Source organism: Triticum dicoccoides, chromosome 2B (genome assembly GCF_002162155.2).
Source record: "Triticum dicoccoides isolate Atlit2015 ecotype Zavitan chromosome 2B, WEW_v2.0, whole genome shotgun sequence".
Classification (NCBI taxonomy): domain Eukaryota; kingdom Viridiplantae; phylum Streptophyta; class Magnoliopsida; order Poales; family Poaceae; genus Triticum; species Triticum dicoccoides.
The window spans coordinates 414679788-414707051 of NC_041383.1; positions in this window are offsets into that span (position 1 = coordinate 414679788).

A 27264-nucleotide genomic window follows, 5' to 3' on the forward strand; every position below is an offset into this window, starting at 1 on the left:
ATGCACGTATGGTGAACCGCTTTGTGATGAAGTTGGAGCACAATTTTATTTATTGATTGTCTTCCTTATGAGTGGCGGTCGGGGACGAGCGATGGTCTTTTCCTACCAATCTATCCCCCTAGGATCATGCGTGTAGTGCTTTGGTTTTTGATGACTTCGAAATTTTTGCAACAAGTATATGAGTTCTTTTGATTAATGTTGAGTCCATGGATTATACGCACCCTTTCACCCTTCCACCATTGCTAGCTTCTCTTGTATCGTGCAAATTTCGCCGGTACCATACACCCACCATTTACCTTCCTCAAAACAGCCACCATACCTACCTATTAGGGAATTTCCATAGCCATTCCGATATATATTGCCATGCAACTTTCCACCGTTCCGTTTATATGACACGCATTACTTTTGTCATATTGCTTTTTGCATGATCATGTAGTTGACATTGTATTTGTGGCAAGGCCACTTTAATAATTTTCATACATGTCGCTCTTGATTCACTGCATATCCCGGTACACCGCCGGAGGCATTCATATAGAGTCATATCTTGTTCTAGCTTTGAGTTGTAAATCCATAAAAGTGTGATGATCTTCATTATTAGAGCATGTCCTAGTGAGGAAAGGATGATGAAGACTATGATTCCCCCACAAGTCGGGATGAGACTTCGGACTTTACAAAAAGAAAAAATAGGAAGAAAAAAGAGAAAGGCCAAAAAAAGGCCAAAGAAAAAGAAAAAAGAAGAAGAAAATAAAAAATGAGAGAAAAAGAGAGAAAGGACAATGCTACTATCTCTTTTTCCACACTTGTGCTTCAAAATAGCACCATGATCTTCATGTTAGAGAGTCTCATATGTTGTCACTTTCATATAGTAGTGGGAATTTTTCATTATAGAACTTGGCTTGTATATTCCAATGATGGGCTTCCTCAAAAGTGCCCTGGGTCTTCGTGAGCAAGAAAGTTGGATGCACCCCACTAAGTTTCTTTTATTGAGCTTTCATATATTTATAGCTCTAGTGCATCCGTTGCATGGCAATCCCTACTCACTCGCATTGATATCTATTAGTGGGCATCTCCATAGCCCGTTGATACGCCTAGTTGATGTGAGACTATCTTCTCCTTTTTGTCTTCTCCACAACCACCATTCTACATATAGTGCTATGTCCATGGCTCACGCTCATGTATTGCGTGAAAGTTGAAAAAGTTTGAGATTATTAAAGTATGAAACAATTGCTTGGCTTGTCATCGGGGTTGTGCGTGATTAAATACTTTGTGTGATGAAGATAGAGCATAGCCAGACTATATGATTTTGTAGGCATAACTTTCTTTAGCCATGTTATTTTGAGAAGACATGATTACTTTGATTAGTATGCTTGAAGTATTACTATTTCTTATGTCAATATGAACTTTTATTTTGTATTCATTTGGATCTGAACATTCATGCCACAATAAAGAAAATTACATTATGAAATATGCTAGGTAGAATTCCACATTAAAAATTCTCTTTTTATCATTTACCTACTCGAGGACGAGCAGGAATTAAGCTTGGGGATGCTTGATACGTCTCCAACGTATCTATAATTTTTTATTGTTCCATGCTATTAAATTACCCCTTTTGGATGTTTATGGGCTTTATTTTACACATTTATAACATTTTTGGGACTAACCTACTAACCGGAGGCCCAACCCATATTGCTGTTTTTTTTGCCTATTTCAGTATTTCGAAGAAAAGGAATATCAAACAAAGTCCAAACGGAATGAAACCTTCGGGAGCGTGATTTTTGGAACAAATCTGATCCGGAGAGCTTGGAGTGCAAGTCAATAAGCTTCCAAGGGCCCCAAGAGATAGCCCCCCCCTGTAGGGCGCGCCCCCTGTCTCGTGGGCCCCTCGGGCGGCCACTGACGTACTTCTTCCTCCTATATATACCTATGTACCCCGAAAACATCCAGGAGCACCACGAAACACAATTTCCACCGCTGTAACCTTCTGTATCCGCGAGATCCCATCTTGGAGCCTTCTCCTGCACTTTGCCTGAGGGGGAATCAACCACGGAGGGCCTCTACATAAACATCCTTGCCCCTCCGATGAGTTGTGAGTAGTTTACCTCAGACCTACGGGTCCATAGTTATTAGCTAGATGGCTTCTTCTCTCTTTTTGGATCTCAATACAATGTTCTCCCCCTCTCTTGTGGAGATCTATTTGATGTAAACTCTTTTTGTGGTGTGTTTGTCGAGATCCGATGAATTGTGGGTTTATGATCAAGTTTATCTATGAATAATATTTGAATCTTCTCTGAATTCTTTTATGTATGATTGAGTTATCTTTGCAAGTCTCTTTGAATTAACAGTTTGGTTTGGCCTACTAGATTGGTCTTTCTTGCCATGGGAGAAGTGCTTAGCTTTGGGTTCAATCTTGCGGTGTTCTTACCCAGTGACAGAAAGGGTTGTAAGACACGTATTGTATTGTTGCCATTGAGGATAACAAGATGGGGTTTATATCATATTGCATGTGTTTATCCCTCTACATCATGTCATCTTGCTTAATGCGTTACTCTGTTCTTATGAACTTAATACTCTAGATGCAGGCAGGAGTCGGTCGATATGTGGAGTAATAGTAGTAGATGCATGCAGGAGTCGGTCTAGTTGTTATGGATGTGATGCCTATATAAATGATCATGCCTAGATAATCTCATAACTATGGGCTTTTCTATCAATTGCTCGACACTAATTTGTTCACCCACCGTAATACTTATGCTATCTTGAGAGAAGCCTCTAGTGAAACCTATGGCCCCCGGGTCTATCTCTTATCATATTTGCTTTCAATCTACCTTTATTTGCATCTTTACTTTTTGCATCTATCTTATAAAATACCAAAAAAATATTTATCTTATCATACTATCTTTATTAGATCTCACTTTCGCAAGTGGTCGTCAAGGGGTTGACAACCCCTTTATTGTGTTGGTTGCGAGTTCTCAATTTGTTTGTGTAGGTGCGTGGGACTTTTGAGGAGCCTCCTACTGGATTGATACCCTGGTTCTCAAAACCGAGGGAAATACTTACGCTACACTTTGCTGCATCACCCTCTCCTCTTCGAGGAAAACCAACGCAAGCTCAAGACGTAGCACTCCCACAGTATGCTCTCGTAGACTGTCGTCCTCTAGCCGCGCCGCCACCTCTGGCTACGTTCTTGTAGAGGTGCACGGCGGTCAACACCGCCACCACTGGCGATGTTCGTGTGGAGACGCACGGCGGTCAGCTTCTCCCACGGTACGCGCATTCTAGACTGAGGCCCCGTTCATGTCGGTGTAGCGTTGAATGTTAGCTGATAGACACTGTTAATCTCACTGTTTGCCGAAGTAGTTTACTGTCAATATGCTCTGCTTAAGAAGCTTCCTTGCCCTGTTCTACACTCAATCTGCTTAGCTGAGATGGCATGCCAAGGCCGATTAGTTGCTAAAATATCCTGCCATATATTTATTGTGACGTAGATTGACATGGTCTAGTAGCCAATCTGTTAGGTGAAATAGCTCTACACTGTTTTATACTCGATCTTTGTTGCTGTGATGGCCTTCGATAGTTCGATGGCTGTGTGCTCGGCCTCGTTGACTGCTGAAACAGCCTGCATAATTTAGCACTCAAATCTGTTTGCTGAATTAGCTTTACATATTTAGTTACTTAGATCTGCTCATCCAAATATCTTGCCATAGCTTTAGACATCGACCTAGGTATTTTTTTCTGGACTTCATAGAAAAGCATATATGTTTTTCTTGTAATATCTAGTAGAAGAACTAATTTGTATGTCTAACAGATGGACAGGACTTGGATAACTTCTGCTCGAAGATTCTCCGCTGCATATGTCGAGGGGGTTGAAAACTTCATGAACTTTATCAGAGCTGAGTACGGTGGTCCGAAATCAGATGTGCTCTACCCATGTAGCAGTTGTATGAATTCAGTTACAAGACCCCAGTCAACTGTGCAAAATCATCTACACTTGTATGGGATGTCAGTCACATATACTAGGTGGGTTCATCATGGTGAAGCTGTGAACATCAATGTTATTGACTACGTGGAAGCAGCAGATCACCATCTTGATCTGCCTGATGCTTAGGTGGAAGAGGAGGAGGTGGTGGTGGTGGCGGAGCCAGTGAGTTTGACCAACATTGAAACAATGCTACGAAATGCTCGTGCATTTCGTGAACTTTCACCTGCAGAAGAAAAACGGTGGGCCGGCATGTTCGAACAATGCAACGTTGCTGTCACCCCAGGAAATAAGCTGTCAGTATTCTCAGCTATGGTCACCTTTCTTCAGGTGAAGACATCTGAGCGGATGACCAACAAATCATTCGATGCGATGTTGGCTGCTTTCCGCAAATCTTTCCCAGATGCGTCTGAGCTGCCACACACCTATAGTAAAATGAAGAATTTAATTCGTGCAGTTGGAATTGGATATGATATGATCCATATTTGTAAGAATAATTGTGTTCTGTTCCGGAAGGATTATGCCAACTTAAGTGAATGCCCGAAATGCAAATCATCAAGATGGAAAGATGGTGATGCTGTGAAGAGGATTCCTCATAATGTTCTGAGACATTTTCCAATTACACCAAGATTGCAGAGGTTGTTTCATGATGCTGAAACAAGAGAGGATGTACTGTGGCATTCCAGGAACCAGGAGTACAGAGATCAGAATGTAATGAGCCATCCATCTCATGGTAGTGAGTGGAAAAGCTTCAATGATAAACACAAAGAGTTTGCTGCTGACCCGAGAAACATTAGACTTGGCTTAGCTTCAGATGGATTTAACCCATTTGGCCACCAGAGTGCCACATATAGCATGTGGCCAGTGCTTGTTATCCCTTACAACATGCCTCCAAATGTCTGCACCAAAGAATCAAACTACATGATGACCTTGCTCATCCCAGGTCCAAAAAGTCCTGGAAAGGATTTTGATTTGTTCATGGAGCCTCTTGTGGAGGAATTTCAACAGCTATGGAAGGGTGTTCTCACTCGAGACCTATATAGCAGCCCACCAGCTGATTTCTTTCTGTGTGTTGTTGTAATTTGGTGCATCCATGATTATCCGGCTTTGGGCACTATGTCAGGGCGAACGACACATGGTTACAATGCATGTGTTCGCTGTGACAGGAATCCGCTGTCATACGCAATACTTAGCAAGATCTGTTACATTGGACACCGTCGTTTCCTTGCCAAGGACAAGCCGCATCCTAGAAAATACCGAAGACATGTGTTCAATGCAAAGCATGAAAACCGTGATGCGCCAAAGAGGCTCACCGCCGATGAGTTGCAAGTGGAATTAGAGAAGGTCAGGCATATTACACCAGGAAACCATCCTGGTAATGGTAGCGGGAAAAGGAAGCATGGCACAGTAGAAGAGAGATTATTGTTTACCCATAGGTCCACTTTGTGGGACTTGGAGTATTGGAAAGATTTGGATCTGCGGCATAATCTTGATGTGATGCACACTGAGAAAAATATATGTGACAGCATTATCGGCACACTTCTTAACATTGAAGGCAAGACGAAAGATACCTTAAAATCTAGGATTGATTTGACACACCTGGGTATCAGAAAGGATTTGCAGGTGCAAGATGAAGGTAAACCACGGGATATGGCACCAACTGTGTACGTCTTGGACAAGGTAAAAAGAAAAGAATTTTGCGAGGTCCTGTCACGTGTGAGATTCCCACATGGATTTGCTTCCAACCCTGAAAGGAGAGTCAGTGCAGATGGAAACAAGGTACAAGGGTTGAAAACTCATGACTGCCACGTCCTACTTCAAAGGGTTTTACCTGTTATCCTTATAGGATTGGGCCGCCCTGACTTATACAGAGCAGTTGCAGAGTTGGGACAATTCTTTAGGGAACTCTGCAGTAGAAATATCAGGATAGATGCTTTGGAGCGTCTTAGAGACAAGATACCAACTATCCTATGCGACCTTGAGAAGATATATCCTCCAGCCTTCTTTGATGTGATGGTGCATTTGGCTGTTCATCTACCTGATGAGGCACTACTTAGAGGTCTAGTACAGTATGGCTGGATGTACCCTATTGAAAGGCAGCTAGGCACTTTCAAGGGCTATGTTAGGAACAGAGCTAGACCCGAGGGTTCCATTGCAGAGGCCTACATCGCTACAGAAGCGTTGACATTCTGCTCAAAATACATTGAAACAGCTGATCAGCTTAGCAAAGAGGTGGGTGAAGACAATCCCGGGCTCAATGTTTTCGATTATTCTGTTCGAGTTACAGGGAAGAGTCGACAAGAGGACAAACCTAAAGATTTGGACAAAATGGTTTGGTATGTGTTGAATAACTGTCCTGAGATACTACCTTATATCAAGTAAGTGCAGTACTGCAGCTTATACATCATAATCTACTAAACTTGCAGCACATTCTTATATATTTAGATGTTTGACGCGATCACTGTGTTGTGCAGCATCTATAAAGAGGAGTTACTGCCGCAAAATCCAAGAAACGACAAACTGGTTATGGCAGGATTTGCGAAATGGTTCAAGAACCATGTAAGCTTTCGAAGTGCACTGTCAGTTTTTTTAATATATTGAGTACATAAGATGATCAGCTTGTCTATTTTCTAACCATAGGTTAAGAAGATGCGGGAGGATGGGCAGGCAGTTGATGATGCCCTTTACTCACTAGCAATGGGTCCAGATACTCGGGTAAGACATTATGAATCTTGCGTTGTTGGAGATGTGCGCTACAACACCCTTGCACGAGATGAAGGCAGGAAGACACAAAACAGTGCCATCATGAGCACGGATACGTATGACAAAGAGACAACTGAAATGTATGCTAACGTAACAGTCATTGTTCAGTTGCACTATATCTCCAGTTTCGAGGATCATCGGTGTGTGGTTCTGTTGTGTTGTCGTTGGTATAACCTGTTTTCCAGGATCGCAAAACCCAGAGCTGATGATTATTTCAAATCCATCAATGTCAAGGCGGCGTACCAGACCAACGAGCCTTTTATTTTGGCAAATCAAGAAACACAGATATTTTTCTTGGAAGACACATTTGCACGTAGCGATGACTGGAGAGTATTGCAAAGGTTTGAGCAGAGGAATTCGTTTAATGAAGTTGCACAACAAGAAGATGCTTACACTGCTCCTGATGTACAAGATAACACAGATGTTCCTAATATCTTTGAGAACCATCACGTCAATGACGCCGGCAAAAAGATTGTCTGTCGTGTTGTGGACATACAAGAGTTGATCAAGAAGAAGCCAACGTTCGAGGATGTTGAGGACGAAGAAGAAGATGACACCATGGGGAATTACGATTCAGACTGATACACATGGCGAAGATGTTGACGCTACTGCTGCAGATGATGATTACATTGCTTTTGTCGTATTTGCCTGTCAGAAGACGTTTTTTTATCTACTATGTGAAATTGTGTTTGCTATGACAACTGAAACCTGATGAACATGTTTTTTAGTATTTTGCTGTGAGAACATCACTTGTTATGTATGTTGATTTGTGTTTGGTGATTGTATGACAACTAAAACATGATGACATTGTTTTTTACTTGTACTCATATTTGGCTGTGAAACTTGAATTTGATGACATAGTTTGATGTTGGACTGCAATTTGCTCAACGTCTTCGAATGAGAACAAAGCTGACCCGACAGAGCCTCTGCTATTTATTTATTTATAAGAGCAAAAGGGGATACCCCCTGATTTCCGTTAATAGAAATCATTAGATGTTCACAACACTACGCCCAGCCTGCTACACAGGTTTCATTCATTACTAGTTTCAGCAAAGTGCTCATGTCGTAGCCACTGAATACATCACGAGTGCTACATACACTGCAAATAAAGAGGCAATCATCCTACAGAGCACATCGATTTTGCCCATTATCTTCACAAGCTCTTTCATCTCCTCATTGCTGTCAAGGCCGTTCAGCAGCTGTTGCTTGGCCATGATCAGAGGAACTGCATCTTTAACCTTCTACTCTGCATCTTCCTCTTCTGTCGTTCCTTCAGTTACTTGTCCAACACCCCAACCTGCTGGTATTGGGATCCCTTGGCTAACCAAATAATCAGCGTAGTTGCATTCCCTCTCATCAGCAACTTCCCAGAAATACAAATCACACGAATCTTCCCTTTTCTGCACGAATCAAATTGGAAGATCATCAACCAAACTATTAAAAAAATGAGCAACTGAAAGGAGCAGAACAACACTTAAACATATTATTACCCCATGATTCGGGCATTTGTAGAAGACTCGGCCAGGGTTGCGGATTGTGGTTGAGACGGGACGGATGACTCTGTGTGATTTGCAGCAGTGGCACCACACCAACGGCAGCGGGTTGCGATGAGCAATCGACTGCGGTGCGCGTGCCGGCAGGGGTGTGATGAGACCCATAGGCGTTGGTACGGGTGGTGACTTGGCGCATATCTGGTTGTTGCCTGCTGAAGAGCAGGTGGACGAGCAGCCAGCGGACATGGTTGTTGCGGCTAGAGCTTCTAATGCTAGGCAGAGTAAGTAGAGAAGAGGAGAACCGAACGTTGGATATGTCAGTTTCATTACTTGCAGAGTAGCATAGCACCATATATAGTCATAGTCTAGGTTTGGATTCGAACCAGCTACATGAGCACGTCTTTCTTTTTTCTAAAACTCGGCAACGTCTCTTTACTGGTACACTAGCTTGTTCTCTACGCCTTCCCAAGTCTTTGATTTTCTTTCCCTTTTTTTGCAAAGAAGGAAGGAGGACAAAATTGAGAGTTCCTCGGACTCGAACCCAAGACCTCTCGGTTGAAAACCAAGGGTGCTAGTCACTTATGTGGCGAACATTCCCTGTGAGGAGGACGGCAGATGAACACATTTTCCTTGCAGTTTTCTTCCTATATATAAAAAATTATGCTACTTGGTGTCCGCTTAGTCAAAAAACGATTGTGCCAACCTTGATCGTTGGATTGACATTCAACGTCTGTCGCGTTTCTTCAGTCTCATCTTCCTCGAGCCGCCAAAGCCAAACCAGCGCCGGCGGGACCGCCTGCTCCTGCCTCCCACCGCTGGTTGTGATCTTCCCCGGCTCCTGTTCGTTCCCGTCTGAGGCCTCACCATCGTCCTCCGCCTTGGTTCGCTCGCCGCGGCGCCGTTCTCCGGTGTTGTCAACATGGTCAACAACCGAGAGGAATAAGGAGATGACTGTACATGGTGAGGATGACAGTAGGGACCCAGCAGCGTGCGCAGTAATTTTGTTTTTAGGGATGAAGAAGGGTATCAACTGGGTTGTGCGGGACCTATGGCCCGTCTAGCCCAGGCTTTTATTTCATATGTTTAGCACATGACCAGCCCAGTTTGTTTTTTTCCTTTCTGAAAAATGGCTAGCCATCTATTTTGTTTTTTGCAAAATAACCAACATAGGCCTACTTGCTTTTCTATGCCCTGCTGAGCCGGAAATCTTTCAAGACGAGGAGGGATGCATTTTGCCCAGAAAATGGGCTATAAGTAATAAGAAATGGGCTGTAAAATGAAAAAAATACAGCAAACAGGCAATTAGTTCCAAAATACTATTTTCTTTCGGATTTTGATATTTTAAATTTCATTGTTTTTGTGCGGGTAAAATTTCATTGAATTTAAATTAAGGTATATTTAGATTTAAAATTAATTTGAATCTGGCTAGAAATTTCAGGTAGTATGCTGTTTGGGACAGATTTGGAGGCTGACTTGTGGGTCTACTAGGTTGACGTGTACTTTGGCTTTGTCAACTTAGTCCACAAACGATTCTAGCAGCAGTAACCGTTGGATGTTAATCCAACGGCCGTGCTGCTTTTTCAATATCTGATCTTTTTGCTCCAGCCGCCCAAACCAGCTCCGGTGGGACTGCCTGCTCCGGCCTCCCTTGGCCGGATGTGCTGCCGCACAGGCCGCACCGCCCCACCCTACTTCATTGCTGGCCAGGCCATTCCTCTACTCACCCACACCTCCTGTTATTTTCCGGCGACGGCAGCCGGACCAGTAAACCCTCGTACTCCCCACCGCGTGGGCAACCATTGCCGAGTCTTCCCCAGCTCCGTGTCGTTCCATTCCTAGGCCTCGCCGTCGTCCACCGCCATGGTGCTCTCGGCGCGGCCTGGTCAACATGGTCAACGAAGGACATCCATCGGCCGTGGACTGTACGCGCAAAATAATGATTCCTCCACCTGACAGCTGGGACCCACCGGAAGGGCCTCTGTATTTCGTGAAAAAAATGTTCCCCCCACTGACATGTCGGACCCACCAGCTATATCTTCGCACGCAAGGAAGTGCCTCCTTATTACGCACAAAAAAGTGAATACCCACCCTGCTAGTTGGGACCCACCATAGTGGGAGGATGACTTGTGGGCCAACTAAGTTGATGGGGACGGAGGGCTTTGTCAACTTAGTCAATATGAACGATTCTAGCTCCAGTGACCGTATGATGTCCATCCAATGGCCGTAGTGCTTCTTTAACCTCTGGTATTCTTGCTCCAGCCGCCCAAAGCAGCGCCGGTCATGCCGCATGCTCCTGCCTCCCGTGGTCGGTTGTGCTGCCGCGGAGGCCTCATCGCCCCTACTATTCCCACCGCTGGCCAGGCCCTGCGGCGGCGGCAGCCTCACACCGCAGTCGAACTAGTGAACCCTCGTACTCCTCTCCGTGCGGGCTTCCGTTGCCGCGTCCCCGGCTCCGCGTCGTCCCCTTCCTAGGCCTCGCCATCGTCCACCGCCGTGGTGCTCTCAGCGCAGCCTGGTCAACATGGTCAAGGAACGACTTCCATCGGACGTGGACTGTATGTGGAGAGGCTGACTGCTGGGAACACGGCCGCAGCAAGGAAGTGCCTCCTTATTACGCAGAAAATAATGATTCCTCCCCCTGATAGCTGGGACCCACCGGACAGGCCACTATATTTCATGGAAAAAACATTTCCCCCTGACTACTGGGACCCACTAGCTTCATCTTCGCACGCAAGGAAGTGCGTCCGGGCAAAAAAACGATTCGCCCCCTGACTACTGGGACCCACCAGCTACACCTTCGCACGTAAGGAAGTGCGTCTGGGCAAAAAAACAAAATGATTTGCCCCCCTGACTGATGGGACCCACCAGCTACATCTTCGCAGGCAAGGAAGTGCCTGACAGTCGGGACCCACCTGGTCGAAGCGTACGTAACGTTGTCATCCTGGTCACGAATGTGTACGTACATACTGGTCGATGTAGAGGCATGCACGTGTCATAGTAGAGGCGCGCACGTGTCGTAGTAGAGGCGCGCACGTAGAATGTACACGTACGTACATCGGCCAGGGTGTAAGAAAGAAGATATGGCCACGTATGTGTACATACGGGCGGGGTCTCGAACGCCTACTCGCGCATACGTACGACCAGGGCTCGTGTACATGGCTGGGTCGAAATGGAGAAACAGGGTCGTCATCGTGTTCATGGGGAGGCAACGGAATGCGTCGTGTTCATGGGGAGGCAACGGAATGCGTCGTGTTCATCAGGAGGCAACGGAACGCGTGGGAGCCAACCGGCTTGGCGGAACAGGCGATGGAAACGAGGCCTGGCGTACCGCAGAACGGAAGAAACGGCCTTGTGTTCGACCGGCCATGTTCGGAACGGGGTCCTGTTGATCGGGAGGGGTGTGGCGTACCGCAAAACGGACGAAACGGCCTCCTACGGTCGAAACGGGGGTCCTGTTGATCGGGAGGGGTGTGGCGTACCGCAAAACGGACCTCCTACGCTCGAAACGGGGGTCCTGTTCATCGGGAGGGGTGTGGCGTACCGTAAAACGGAAGAAACGGACCTACGGTCGAAACGGGGGTCCTGTTCATCGGGAGGGGTGTGGCGTACCGCAAAACGGACGAAACGGACCTCCTACGGTCGAAACGGGAGTCCTGTTCATCGGGAGGCATACCGCAAAACGGGACTCCACGAGATACTGTTCATCTCCACCGTCGACCTCCTCTAGCCTCCACGGGCTACCGTCGACCTCCTCCAACCTCCACAGGCTCCTGTTCATCCAGCCTCCACCGCGCGCTACTCCACCGGCTACTGTTCAACCACCCCTCCACGGGCACCCCTCCACCGTCTACTGTTCATCCAGCCCTCCACACCACGGGGTCATGTTCAACCACCCCTCCACGGGCAGCCCTCCACCATCTACTGTTCATCCAGCCCTCCACACCACACAGTCCTGTTCATCCAGAGGCAACGCCACCGCTCACTGTTCATCCAAACCGCCCCCGCAACGCTCACTGTTCATCCAATCGATCGGCTTCAGTTAGCAGCAGTAGCGAAGGAATCGCTCGATCAGGTTCAGTTAACAGCCATCGATCTATCGCTCGGGTTCAGTAACGCGTAGCCTGCAGTGCAATCGCTCGGGTTCAGTTAGAGCCCAACGCCTCGCTCGGGTTCAGTTAGAGCCAACGCCTCGCACGTGTACGAGAGAAACGCGCATCGCTTGGCCCCCGACCTCCCACCGTAACCGACAACTCCCCGAAATTTTCCTCGCCCTCGCTTCTACCACGGTTTTTTCCGTCATGGACGACCCAAAGAATGTCATACAGCTGCGTCTCCAGCCCGCCCAGGACGAAAAGCCCATTTTCTGTCATGATTTTTATCATAGAAGTAGGAGCCACCACATCTATGATGATACCGGGTTTTGTCACAATTATCGTCATAGAAGTGTCATATGTATGACAGAAAAAAATTCCTTCGGCCCAAAATGTCACGGATGTGTCTTTCTTTTGTAGTGTGAGTACCATGTTGGCTTTGATGAGCGGGTGTATCTACAGAAAGGTTTGAAGGAATTTGTCATTGAGAGTAGCCTGAAGTCTCAGTAAGTTGCTGTCCTCAACTTATTTGAAGTTGGGAATCGTATGTTTGAAATCACATTTGATGTGATTGGTTAAGATTTGAGGTGTACTATAATAAGTACTTTTGTGGGTTGAATGCTTCATCATATCACTGGTACAACGAGCTGCTATACAAATGGTTTTTAACCCCTTTCCGCGATGGAGTTTTAAACCGTCGCGAGGACAATGTGGGCGGTAGGGGGTCCTTCCCACACGACCCAGAAACCGTCGGGGATAGGGAGTAGCAATGCATACATTTTTCATAACTAAGTGCATGTGTTACCGGCATGTATCCCAAACGCAAGCGTTCAGACAACTGTTTGTGATATCTCGCATATCCCAAACACTCCATCCTTGCTACTCGTTTGTGCTTGCATTACCATCACAATCGGTCTTTCGTGGTAATATGTTTATGCTACGTGCCCCATCACAAACAGTTCACCATTATAGAATGTGTATGATAAGAAGACAATCACACACATTTACTTTTCCTCGACTGTATGCGATTTGATGTAAGAGTGCATATAGTTATCCCTATAAAACTATATGTGAAGCTTGAATATATCCCACACGATTCATCCACGGTACTCGCATTGGATGAGGGCCTATCGCACGCGTTCTTCTATAAGCAAATATTTACGATGCACACGACATCGTAAACAGTCCATAATTGCCAAGCCTGTGTGATAAGGTGACTTTTGCAAATATTTAATAATAAGGTACTGTGTGCACTGATCTTGTTAGTCTCACATGTTTCTTCTTGGATGATCGTGTGTGCAGTAGAGATTCATCGCACATGTAGTGGATCTGAGAAACGTGTCTGATCTCCACGTTTATCGTAGATATTTTGCTTTAACAAACCGTGTGCAGTATACTAGCTTGCAGAAACTAATTTATCCCTAATTTAATCCTTGCATTTAAAAAATATAGATTTTGAATTTGAAAGTAAGCAAACACTTATTTCATATTGAACCATGTTTATTAGAAATATAGGTTCAAGCATGAATGCATAATTCAATGCATAGGTACATATACTAAAGAACTACAGAAGCATCAAGTCAAGAATGATGAACCACGGTTGTACTAAAGACTATAAAGAGAGAGGCGAAAGACATTCTGGTTGCTGGAGAAGGTGAAGCGGAATGCCCATATTGTGCCCTCCTCCATGCGTAATGCGCGCATGACTCTAGGCCAACCCCTTGTGATGGCTGCCCGCCCATCCTTCACTATCTTCATTAGGACTTCTCGATGCTCATTGTACTCTTGATGAAATACTTTAACCTTCATTGCGTTTCCACCAATCATGTACTTTGTGAGGTAATCTTGAGTAAACTTCTCTGGGAACCACTGCAAATGAAAAAGATTCAGACATTGTTGTCTAACAACTCACTATGGGTAGTAAAAAGAGAAGGATGTAGAGTTTGTAGTTACCATCCTACAGCTCACTGTTGTTTTGGATAGAACGTATACAAATTATCTGATTGCCATCGTTCGTATCTTTTTTGCTAATAATCCTTGTTAGTTTCCTCACTTGATGTTGGTTCACGAATGTCTCATTGCCCCATATGCAAAAAGGGTCGATGTGTGGATCTTTGCCAAGGATATATTAACCTACAAGAAACAAGTCAATATTAGAAGCTAAAGAGTGTCCAGGCTTGGATCTACATTAAGGAACGATGGGGGACTAGAAGCCGAGGGATGAAACTAACCTCGGCAGAAAATCCTGGCCACTCATGTTATTGTCCTGCATAAGTAGTGGAAAGGCATGATAAGTACAGCAACCTTAACATCCAACAAATATAGCCAAGGTAAACAACATCATCTCCAAATGGTAGCTTGAATGTGTTGGTTTCAACATGCTGTGAAAGAGGATATAAAATATAAGGGAATGTTACCTACAACAGGCTTAACAGCCACCAAATATTGCAATTTGAACTGGTTTTGGTGAAAATGAGTAGAACGTAGCTCATGCTTAAACATCACACTGCATAAATGTGTAAAACTAAAAAAGGTATGTGTTAACTACACCAGGCATAATTGGAACCAAATATAGTCGTTCACACTGCTATTGATGAAATCGAGTTGCACAGGTCCGACCTGCACATAATGAACATCACATTGTGAATGACTAAAATAAACAAGGCATAAATGATTAGTATAACAACCAAATATAACCATTGAAAACTGTACAGAGGCTCACTACAACCAACCTAACAGGAAAATACAGATAAACATGGCATATGCTTCAAAACTGGACAAATGCTCACTGCAACCAACCTAACAAGCAAATACAGATAAACAAGGCATCTGCATGAAAACTGGACAACTGCTCACTTCAACCAACCTAACAACCAAATACAGATAAACAAGGCATTTGTTTGATAACTGGACAAATGCTCACTTCAACCAACCTAACAAACAAATATAGATAAAAAAGACATCAACTCACTATAAACAATCAAATATAGCCATTCTTGAAACTAGAGTGGACAATTCATACTTAAACACCACATAGCCCTATTTAACATTACATTTTTGCATAACTGAAATAATTAAACACGACACAGTTAAAACACCGCCTGGCAAAAGCTACAACAACAAAGGGTACGGGTTGGCAAGCTAGAAAAAGTAAGATTTGCTGATAGGATGTTGCCTCACTTGTCATGGATGGGATCCTTCCAATTGGAAGAGCACAAACCCATGGTGCTCTCTCTAATGTTGCAGATGGGTTGTTTCACCTTGGAACACCCTTTGTGGGTGCCCTCCTCGTCATCGTGGTCGATGAGATCTGACTTGGCAATTGAGGATCCCAAGCCACCGCTGTAGAACTTGTCGGTGTTCTGAAACCAGGGTACCCAGACTTGCCTGCCTGCGGCCCACGTTGTGGCTCTGTCAGTGGCCTGGTATGGCCCATCTTCAGCATCAATAAGACAAGACCCTCGCGAGGGGCCAAGCCTCGCGAGGCGGACCACGCCAAGATCTCTAGAGGGAGCGACCTCCCTAGGCTGGCTCCTGAGGAGCGAAGATTCCTATGCAAGTGCCCATCTCAGGAGGTCCGGATGACATAAGCCATGATAACCACGGCCAGGCGGGCGCCAGCGGGTGCAGAGCAGCAGGTTTCCTCTTTGATGCAAAGGAGGCAAGCGCAGATGCGGAGTCCCGAGGAATCAACCAAAGGTTTCCATTCTCGTGCTACAAGACCAAGACCGCCAGGACGACAGGATGGATGTCATTGCCGAGCCCACCAAGGCATCACAGCCAGAAGCTTTGCAGGCAAAGACCACCTTTTGTCAGGATAAGATGGACTTCTTGTCCCCTTTCAAATTGGCTGTTGTGGTGTCCCTTCCTGTCTTCATTTCGCTAGAAGAGGAACAAGGCCACTATAAATATAGGTTAGCCACCACCGTAGAATGGCGGATCCATCCGAACCCTCACCAGCTCACACCAACACAAGAACATACCTCTTGAGGTTGTTCTTTCTCTGTACTAGTTCATCCTTATCCCATCGCGAGGCTAATCTACCACAAAACAGTAGTAGGGTCTTACACCGCAAGGTGGCTTGAACCTGGTTAAACTGCTGAGTCCCTTTCCTTCCCGTTCATTGAGCTAGGCTGTGAGAGCGGCGAGTTGGTAGGCTGGAGAGATTGAGTTATTCGGACATGCCCCTGAGTTCGAACCTCTCTTGGGTCTGCGGAGCCCTGAATCCGACATTTTGCACGCCAGGTAGGGGCATGTTGAAGGACTGCCTTCTCGTCGGCTGTGCTCCGTACTCACCGCCTAGCTTCCATGGCCTACGCCGCTCCACTCGCCGCCCCGTCGGGCACTCTCGGAGACGCTCCGGGCCTCCGGGCCCTCTCCCCTGCCCTACGACAGGTGCGGTGGCCTCGGAAGTTCAGGCCGAACTTGCCGCCGTGATACGATGGCATGGCGGACCCACAGAGTTCCTCCAGGTGTACGCGAAGGCTGTTTGGGCAGTTGTCGGCAATGACAAGGTCGCCGCAAATTGGATACCTATGGCTCTAAGGGAGCACCACGCGCTTGGCTCCTCGACCTGCCAGAATCCTCGGTGGACTCTTGGGAAGAGTTGCGCAACCAGCTCATCGCGCGCTTCGCGGCGCCGATGACCCACGCCGTCACGGCCGTCCTTGGCGGGTTGCAGGCCCTAGCCTCAGACTGCCATGCCAAGCAGTTCTTCCGCTAGGTGGGAGCCGCCCGATCGCCATCGGGCTGGGTGGCGCCTAAGGCCGACCTCACCTTCGACTCAAGGGACCACCCCAAGACCACGGTCGGTGCCGGTGCGCTCCCTATGCTCTGCACCCCCACCATCTGCAACGTAGCAGTCACCAGGACCCTCATCGACAGTGGCGCTGGCCTCAACGTCCTCTCCGTGTAAGCATTTGGCCTGCATCATGTGCCTTACAGCCGGCTCCTCCCCATCAAGCCCTTCCCTGGGGTCATTGACGGCTCCACCCGTCCCCTAGGGAAGATCTGCCTCCCCATCACCTTTGGTACGTGCAGCAACTACCACACCAAGCTCATAGACTTTGACGTCGCCTGCATTGGGCTCTCGTATAACGCCATCCTCGGGTACCCGACCCTCGCCAAGTTCATGGCGACGACTCACCCTGGCTACAAATCATGAAGATGCCGGGAAGTAGCGGTGTCCACACCATTGCGGGGGATACCATGGATGCGCTCTCGGCCCTCAAGCTCACCTTCACGGCCGCGGTGGCCGCATGGCCAACCGGGGAGGGGGCTCCGAAGGGCCCCGGGGCTGCACCAGCAAAGAAGAAGCAATTGTTTTCTCAAGACTGGGCTGGAACAAAGCAGGTGTCGGTCGACGAAGACGGGGGATCGGGCTCTACCTGCACCATAGGCGCTAGCCTCCCCCCAGATTAGGAAGAGGCACTGGTCAGCTTCCTTTGCGTGAATAAGGATGTGTTTGCATGGGAAGCGGCGGACCTGGTCGGGGTTCCGCGTGGGGTCATCGAGCACCACCTAATGGTATGCCCCAACGCGCGCCCAGTGAAACAGAAGGCGCGACGGCAAGCCCCGGAGAAGCGATCCTTCATCATCCAGGAGACCCGCAAGCTCCAAGAGGTCGGCGTCATTCGCGAGGTACAACATCCGGAGTGGCTGGCAAACCCGGTCATCGTCCCCAAGAAGGGTGGGAAGGAGCGCATGTGCGTCGATTTTACAAGCCTCAACAAGGCTTGTTAGCAAGACCCTTTCCCCCTCCCACAAATCGATTAAATTGTTGACTCCACTGCCGAATGCGATCTGCTATGCTTCCTAGATGCCTTCTCAGACTATCATCAAATCAAGATGGCGGTACAAGATGTTGAGAAGACGGCGTTCCTAACCCTACACTTGCATGCCGTTCGGGCTGCGCAATGCCGGAGCAACCTTCCAGCAGTTGATGCACATCGCTCTGGATTAGCACCTCGGGAGGAACATCGAAGCATATGTCGAAGACATAGTGGTCAAGTCTAAGGAAGCGAGAACCCTTGTCGAGGACCTGGAGGAGACATGTGCCAGCCTGCGCAAGGTAAACCTAAGACTCAACCCGGAAAAAATGTTTGTTTGGCGTCCCGTCTGGCAAGCTGCTGGGTTTCCTGGTGTCACACAGAGGGATCGAGGCCAACCCGGAGAAGATTAAGACCATAGAAAGGATGAGTCTGCCGTGGACCTTCAAGGAGAAGCAAAAGCTGGTGGGCTGCGTGACCTCGCTGGGGCGTTTCATCTCCAAGCCGGGCGAGCGCGCCCTCCCTTTCTTAAAGCTAATAAAAAAGAAGGGCCCGTTTGAGTGGAGTCTGGAGGCCGAAGCGGCCGTCCAAGACCTCAAGAGGTACCTCACCAGCCCGCCGGTGATGGTAACACCACGCCCCCTTGAACCCCTAGTGATTTACCTGGCCACCATGCCTCACTCTACAAACATCACGTTCGTGGTGGTCCGGGAAGAGTGTTAGGTTAAAGGCATGTGGCGCAGAGCCCCGCACCCAACCGAGACACCACAGCCTCAGGACAGAGCTCCTGAAGCCTCGGCCACCCCTCCGATCGGCGGGACTCCTGAGGGTGGCACCCCTGAGGTCGTGGTTGCCCCATCATACGACAAAGCCCCTGAGGTCCCCCAGTCTCAGGAAGCATAGGACCCCGCCAACATTGATTCCCTCGTCGAGCACCCCGTGTACTTCGTCAGCACGGTGCTATGCGACGCGCGGTGCTACGTCTTGAGCTTGTGTTGGTTTTCCTTGAAGAGGAAAGGGTGATGCAGCAATAGTAGCGTAAGTATTTCCCTCAGTTTTTGAGAACCAAGGTATTAATCCAGTAGGAGGCTCCTCAAAAGTCCCACACACCTACACAAACAAACAAGAACCTCGCAACCAATGCAATAAAGGGGTTGTCAATCCCTTCACGGCCACTTGCGAAAGTGAGATCTGATAGAGATAATATGATAAGAGAAATATTTTTGGTATTTTTATGATATAGATTGGAAAAGTAAAGATGCAAATAAAAGTAGATGGTAAACTTATATGATAAAACATAGACCCGGGGGCCATTGGTTTCACTAGTGGCTTCTCTCAAGATAGCATAAGTATTACGGTGGTTGAACAAATTACTACCGAGCAATTGATAGAAAAGCGCATAGTTACGAGATTATCTAGGCATGATCATGTATATAGGCATCACATCCGTGACAAGTAGACCGACTCCTGCCTGCATCTAGTACTATTACTCCACACATCGACCACTATCCAGCATGCATCTAGAGTATTAAGTTCATAAATAACAGAGTAACGCATTAAGAAAGATGACATTATGTAGAGGGATAAACTCATGCAATATGATATAAACCCCATCTTTTTATCCTCGATGGCAACAATACAATATGTGCCTTGCTGCCCCTGCTGTCACTGGGAAAGGACACCGCAAGATTGAACCCAAAGCTAAGCACTTCTCCCATTGCAAGAAAGATCAATCTAGTAGGCCAAACCCAACTGATAATTCGAAGAGACTTGCAAAGATAACTTAATAACACATAAAAGAATTCAGAGGAGATTCAAATATTTCTCATAGATAAACTTGATCATAAACCCACAATTCATCGGATCTCAAGAAACACACCGCAAAAAGAGTTACATCGAATAGATCTCCAAGAAGATCGAGGAGAACTTTGTATTGAGATTCAAAGAGATGGAAGAAGCCATCTAGCTAATAACTATGGACCCGAAGGTCTGTGGTAAACTACTCACAACTCATAGGAAGGGCCTTGGAGATGATGTCAAGGCCCTCCATGGCCGATTCCCCCTCCGGCAGAGCACCGGCGAAGGCTCCAAGATGGGATCTCGCGGATACAGAAGGTTGCAGCGGTGGAAATAGTTTTTCGTAGTGCTCCCCGATGGTTTTAGGGTACGTGGGTATATATAGGAGGAAGAAGTAGGTCGGTGGATGCTCGAGGGGCCCACGAGGGTGGGGGGCCTGCCCACCTGTAGGGGGCATGCCGGGCACCCTCGTGGCCGCCTTCTCTGTTGCTTGACGTCCACTCCAAGTCCCATGAATCATGTTTGTTCCAAAAAGATCGCTCCCGAAGGTTTCATTCCGTTTGGACTCCGTTTGATATTCCTTTTCTTTGAAACACTGAAATAGGCAAAAAAAACAGCAATTCGGGCTGGGCCTCCGGTTAGTAGGTTAGTCCCAAAAATGCTATAAAAGTGTAAAGTAAAGCCCATAAACATCCAAAACGGGTAATATAATAGCACAGAACAATCAAAAATTATAGATACGTTGGAGACGTATCACGCGGGCGCACTACCCCATGCCACAGAAGCTCATGCTCGCTCTCCTCGTCGCCTCCAGGAAGTTGTGCCACTACTTCCAAGGCCACCCCATCAAGGTTGTCTCAGCCTACCCCTTGGAGAGGGTGCTCCGGAGCCCTAACGCCATGGGAAGGGTCGCCGCTTGGAACATTGAGCTGCAGGCGTTCTAGTTGGAGTTCAGCACCACCAAGATCATCAAGGGTGCAACCCTCGCTGACTTTGTGGCGGAGTGGACCGACGTCCCTGACCGAGAAGTGGGCTATGACCGTTCTCTCGCACCCGGAGATGAAGCATTGGATGGTTGGGTCATGTACTTCGACGGCGCGTTCAGACGCCAGGGCGCGGGGGCTGGAGTCGTGCTCATCTACTACACCGTGCAACTCTGCTTTCAGCATGGTGAGAAGGTCTCGAATAATATCATGGAGTACGAGGGCCTGATCGTTGGACTCAAGGTTGCGGCAACTCTGGGAGTCAGGCGCCTCACCGTCAAGGGCGACTCCCAGCTCCTCGTCAACTTCTCCAACAAGGCGTACAAGCCAAAGGACGAGCACATGGAGGCATAACTAGAGGAGGTACGCAAAATTGAGAAACAATTCTTGGGCTTGGAATTGCAGCATGTGCCATGAGGCATGAACAAGGAGTCGGACAACATCGCTAGGAGGGCGTCTGAAAGCACAAGTGCTCCCTGGGTGATTTTGGTAATTAATGTCAAAACATATCTCTTGTTGGACTAATACTTTTATTTAGTGTATTTCAGATAAGTCCAACAGTGGAGTGGCATGGACAAGAGGATGTGGAACCCCCTCAAGATGCTCAGGACAAAGGATTAGCTCAAAGCTCAAGACACTACATTTTACTTTTAGTGATCCAAGATCACATTGAGTCCATAGGAAAGCCAATACTATTAAAAGGGGATGAGGTGTTGCTTAATGGCTTGCTTGCTCAAAATGCTTAGTGATATGCTCCAAAAACCTCAACCACTTTCTCATATCCACATATGTCCCAAACCAAAAGTCAAACTTGGCCCCACCGACTTGATCTATCCGACGCCACCGAGTTCACTTGACATAGCCATTGCCAGAAACCCTAATCAATTTGTTCTCACCGATGGGATCTCGGTCTCACCGAGATGGGCTTGCAAACTCTCTGTTGCGTATTGCAATAATTTTGGTCTCACCGAGATATGCAATCGGTCCCACCGAGTTTGCCTGACCAACTCTCTGTTTCACTTATTACCAAAATTAGTCCCACCGAGTTTGTGTAATGGGTCAAACAGAGATGAGGTTTTATCCTAACCCTAGCACATCGGTCCTATCGAGTTGATCATATCGGTCCCACTGAAATGCCTAATGGTCACATTATGAACTAAATCGGTCCGACCGAGTTTTCTGATTCGGTCCCATCACATTTGGTAAATTGTGTGTAACGGTTAGATTTTGTGTGGAGTCTATATATACCCCTCCACCCTCTCTTCATTCGTGGATAAAGCCATCAGAACATGCCTACACTTCCAGCATTCATTTTCTGAGAGAGAACCACCTACTCATGTGTTGAGGCCAAGATATTCCAATCCTACCATATGAATCTTGATCTCTAGCCTTCCCCAAGTTGCTTTCCACTCAAATCATCTTTCCACCAAATCCAATCCAATGAGAGAGAGTTGAGTGTCGGGGAGACTATCATTTGAAGCACTCGTGGGTTGAAGTCTCCATCAACGTGGATGTACGATAGCACCACCTATCAGAACCACGCCAAAAATCTCTGTGTCTCCAATTGTGTTTGCACACTCCAATCCCATCCCTTTACTTTCTTGCATGTTGCATGCTTTACTTTCCGCTGCTCATATACTCTTTGCATGCTTGCTTGATATGTATTGTGAATGTTTAAACTTGTGCCTAAACTCCACCTCAACTTGAAGAACTTAAAAATTGCTACTTTTCTTGGTTGAGAGTCTATTCACGCCCCTCTAGACACCTCTTCTCGATCCTTACAATTGGTATCAGAGCTTTGGTCTCCATTGCTTTGGTTTAATCACCATTGGAGGAAGACGGATGAGTCTACGTTGGGGAGTCTTAGACATAGAGTGCCTATACTTGATGGAGAGTACTTTCATGAGTGGAAAAATGATATGCTTGAGATTTTCAATGAATATCATTTGAGCAAGTACATTACCAACCCTTGTGCTCGCCTTGTTGATCCTTTGCATCCCACTCCCGATGAGGATCTTGACATGATTCGCAATCTTAGAACTATCAATCTTATCATTAGAGGATTGCCTAGAAATTTGATTGGTCACTTGCCTACTCTTGATTGTGCTTATACTATATGGAGATTTCTTGAGGAAAGATTTCCAACCTATTCCTTGCAAAATCTAGATGAGATTCTTCATAAGTCTATTGCCTTGAATAAAATGAGTACTAGTGATCCTAAGTTTGATGATTGCCTGTTTGAGCTTCGTGACCTTATGCGTGCCAAAGGAGATGTTGGAATAATTAGCAATATCATCTCCGAAGCCATTAGATTTCATAAAGATGATTATTGTCATGATCATTTTTTCTAATGAATCACTCTCTCTAGGAATTGATCCATCACATGATGATGTTGAACATGGATACTATGATGAGGATGATGATAGTGACTATGATCTTGATGATGCAATGAGACACTTTGGTCTTATGGCTAATCTTCGCGGCTACATGGTGGAGGAAAGGAATGGGTCCTTGATAGTGGATGTACTGATCACATGACCGGAGATAAAGATATGTTTCGTGAGCTTGCTGAAAACGGCGGCCCTCGAAAGTATGTCACTTCTGGTGATAACTCAAAAGGTAAGGTGGTTGGTCTCGGTAAGGTGGACATCTCACATGATAGCTCCATAGAAAATGTCATGCTCGTTGAATCTCTTGGCTATAATCTACTTTCTGTATCTAGACTTGTTGTTTTCAGTTTCAATGTCCTATTTACTAAAGGAGATTTCCAAGTGTTTCGAAGAGATAATCATAAAATGGTCTTTACCGGTATACGTAGAGGTGATCTATACATTGTTGATTTTACTAAAAGGGCTCAACCTAGAACTTGCTTAATTGCTAAATCCTCCAAAGGCTGGTTGTGGCATAGACGGTTAGGTCATGTGGGCATGCGAAACCTTGACAAGCTTATTAAAGGTGATCATATACTTGGTGTTAAAGATGTCATATTTGATAAGGATAGAGTTTGCAGCACTTGCCAAGCAGGAAAACAGGTTGGAGGAAGCCACCCCGTGAAGAATATCATGACCACGAGAAGACCGCTCGAGCTACTTCATATGGATCTCTTTGGTCCCAATGCCTACAAAAGTCTTGGTGGAAACTCATTAGTTATAGTCGATGATTTTTCAAGATTTACATGGGTGTTCTTTCTTGATGATAAATCGCAGGTCCAAAAGATCTTCAAGAACTTCGCTAGGAAGACCCAAAATCAATTTGAAGTGAAGATCAAGAAGGTTCGCAGTGACAATGGAACGGAGTTCAAGAACACCAATGTGGACACCTTTCTTGACGATGAAGGGATTTCACACGAGTTCTCGGCTACGTACACACCTCAATAAAATGGAGTTGTTGAGAGGAAGAACCGGACTCTTATTGAGATGGCAAGAGCGATGCTTGATGAATACAAGGCGCCAAAACACTTTTGGGCGGAAGCGGTTGAGACAGCTTGTCATGCAACAAATCGCTTATATCTTTACAAGCTACACGGCAAGACGGCATACGAGCTCCTCACCGGTAACAAACACCAAGTTGGATAATCGAGTATTCGGCTCAAAGTGCTATATTCTTGATAAGCATCGGCATTCTAAATTTGCTCCCAAATCTCATGAAGGTTTCCTACTTGGTCATGGCTCAAACACTCACACTTACTGTGTCTACAACAATTTCACCCGAAAGGTTGAAGAGACAGTAGATGTGAAGTTTGATGAATCTAACGGCTCGCAAGTAGAGCAATTGCCAATTGATGTAGGAGACAAAGACCCTTTGGAAGCAATCCAAGACTTGTCTATTGGCAAGATCCGTCCAACGGAGGTGAAGGAGAGTACCTCGTCCGTCCAAGTGGGAGCTTCTACCTCATGACAAGCTGAACCAAGAGTTGATATGGAAGCATCCACAAGTGGGACACACCAAGATAAAGAAAACGAGGAAGTACACCAAGATGAACCTCATCAACCTCCTTCTCCAGCACAACAAGAGAAGGACAGCGTCAACAATGAAGAAGTCCAAGAAGAAGAACGATATGATGAAGAAGATGTTCCACTCGGACCAAAACAAAAGCTCTCACGAGTTCGAGCAAGAGTCGCCAGAGACAATCCCGTCGAGCAAATCTACAATGATATCCAAACCGGGAGAATCACTGGCTCTAAATCTCGTTTGGCTAATTTTTGTGAACATTATTCATTCATCTCTAGCATTGAACCCATGAAGGTTGAGTAAGCATTGGAAGATCCGAATTGGATAAATGCCATGCATGAAGAGCTGCACAACTTTGAGAGAAACCAAGTGTGGACATTAGTCGAGAAGCCCGACAACAACCACAACATCATCGGTACCAAATGGGTGTTTCGCAACAAGCAAGATGAAGATTGAAAAGTAGTTCGCAACAAAGCACGTCTTGTCTCCCAAGACTACACTCAAGTCCAAGGTATGGACTATGGTGAGACATATGCCCCGTTGCTAGACTTGAGTCCATTCGCATATTACTTGCCTATGCTAATCACCATGATATCACCTTGTACCAAATGGACATTAAAAGTGCTTTTCTAAATGGTGAAATTGAGGAGGAAGTTTATGTTAAACAACCTCCCGGCTTTGTTAATCCTAAGAAACCCAATCATGTTTACAAACTTCATAAAGCTCTTTATGGTCTCAAACAAGCTCCTAGAGCGTGGTATAAATGCTTGACCAAGTTCCTTATTGAAAAAGGCTTTGAGATTGAAAATTTTGATTCTACTCTTTTCACCAAAAGGGTTAATGGAGAATTATTTATGTGCCAAATTTATGTTGATGGTATTATATTTGGTTTGAATAACTCTCATTTTAATGAGAACTTTGGGAATCTTATGTCAGAGAAGTTTGAGATGTCTATGATGAGTGAACTCAAGTTCTTTCTTTGGTTTGCAAATCAAGCAAACTAAGGAAGGTACCTTTGTCTCTCAAACAAAGTACACCAATGACTTATTCAAGAAGTTCAATATGCAAGAATGCAAAGGCATGAGTACACCCATGCCTACTAGTGGACATCTTGACTTGACTAAAGATGGTGAACCCGTTGATCAAAAAGTTTACCGCTCTATGATTGGTTCATTGTTATATCTATGTGCCTCCCGTCCCGATAGTATGCTAAGTGTGTGCATGTGCGCACAATATCAAGCGGCCCCTAAATAATGTCATCTTAAGGCTATTAAAAGGATAGTGAGATACTTAATACATACACCAAATTTTGGCATTTGGTATCCAAAGAGGTCTTTTTTTGATCTTGTTGGCTACTCTGATTCGGACTATGCTGAAGACAAGGTTGATAGAAAGTCCACTTCGGGTACTTGTCAATTTCTTGGTAGATCTCTTATGTCTTGGTCCTCCAAGAAACAAAACTTGGTATCCTTATCCACCGTTGAAGCGAAATACATTACCGCTGGTTCATGTTGTGCTCAATTACTTTGGATGACCGAAACTCTTAAAGATTATGGGATATATGTGAAACATGTTCCATTGTTTTGTGACAATGAAAGTGCTATTAAGATTGCTTACAATCCCGTGCAACATTCTTGAACTAAGCATATTGAAGTTCGTCATCATTTCATTCGAGATCATGTTGCTAAAGGAGACATTAACCTTAAGCATGTTCGTACCAACAAGAAATTGGCAGATATATTCACTAAACCACTTGATGAGAAAGTATTTTGCCGGTTGAGAGGTTAATTGAACATCATTGATGCTTCAAACTTGGAGTAGGAACTCCATTTGGATACATGCAAGGCATGAGCCTTTGACTAATTCTTGATATTTCTCTTTTGACGATAATCATATGTCTTGGATATATTTGCACCCTTGCATGTTATCTAACCCTTGTAGGTACTTGGATGAACCTAAATCCATGAGATTGCAACTCACTCACATCTTGAGCAATCTCCACATCACCAAGTCTCTACAATACGGTGGTTGAAGACAAGGAAGCATGAAACCCTTCAAACATATCCTTTGACAATTTATATATATATCAAATTTATTTTGGTATCATATTTTCATGATTGACACTTTGGATACATAAGTGCTTCTCCCTGCAAAACTAATTCATGTAGGTAGATGAACTCCAATTACAAGTGGTGCTCCCAATGAACTACATCAACCTTGAGCATCCCACACAAGTTCAACTACATGATCAAGATCAAAACCACCACCCAAGGTATGTTATTCCATCTTAGAGAAGCTTTACCCCAAGTCATGGGTCAAAGCAGCTCAACAAGATGTGAATACATCAAAATGCTTAAACGAAAAATGACAACCCCATTTTGAGCTTAACGATGAGTATGACCTATGATCAAGTGTCTTCACTTGACTCCTAAGTCAATATACTCT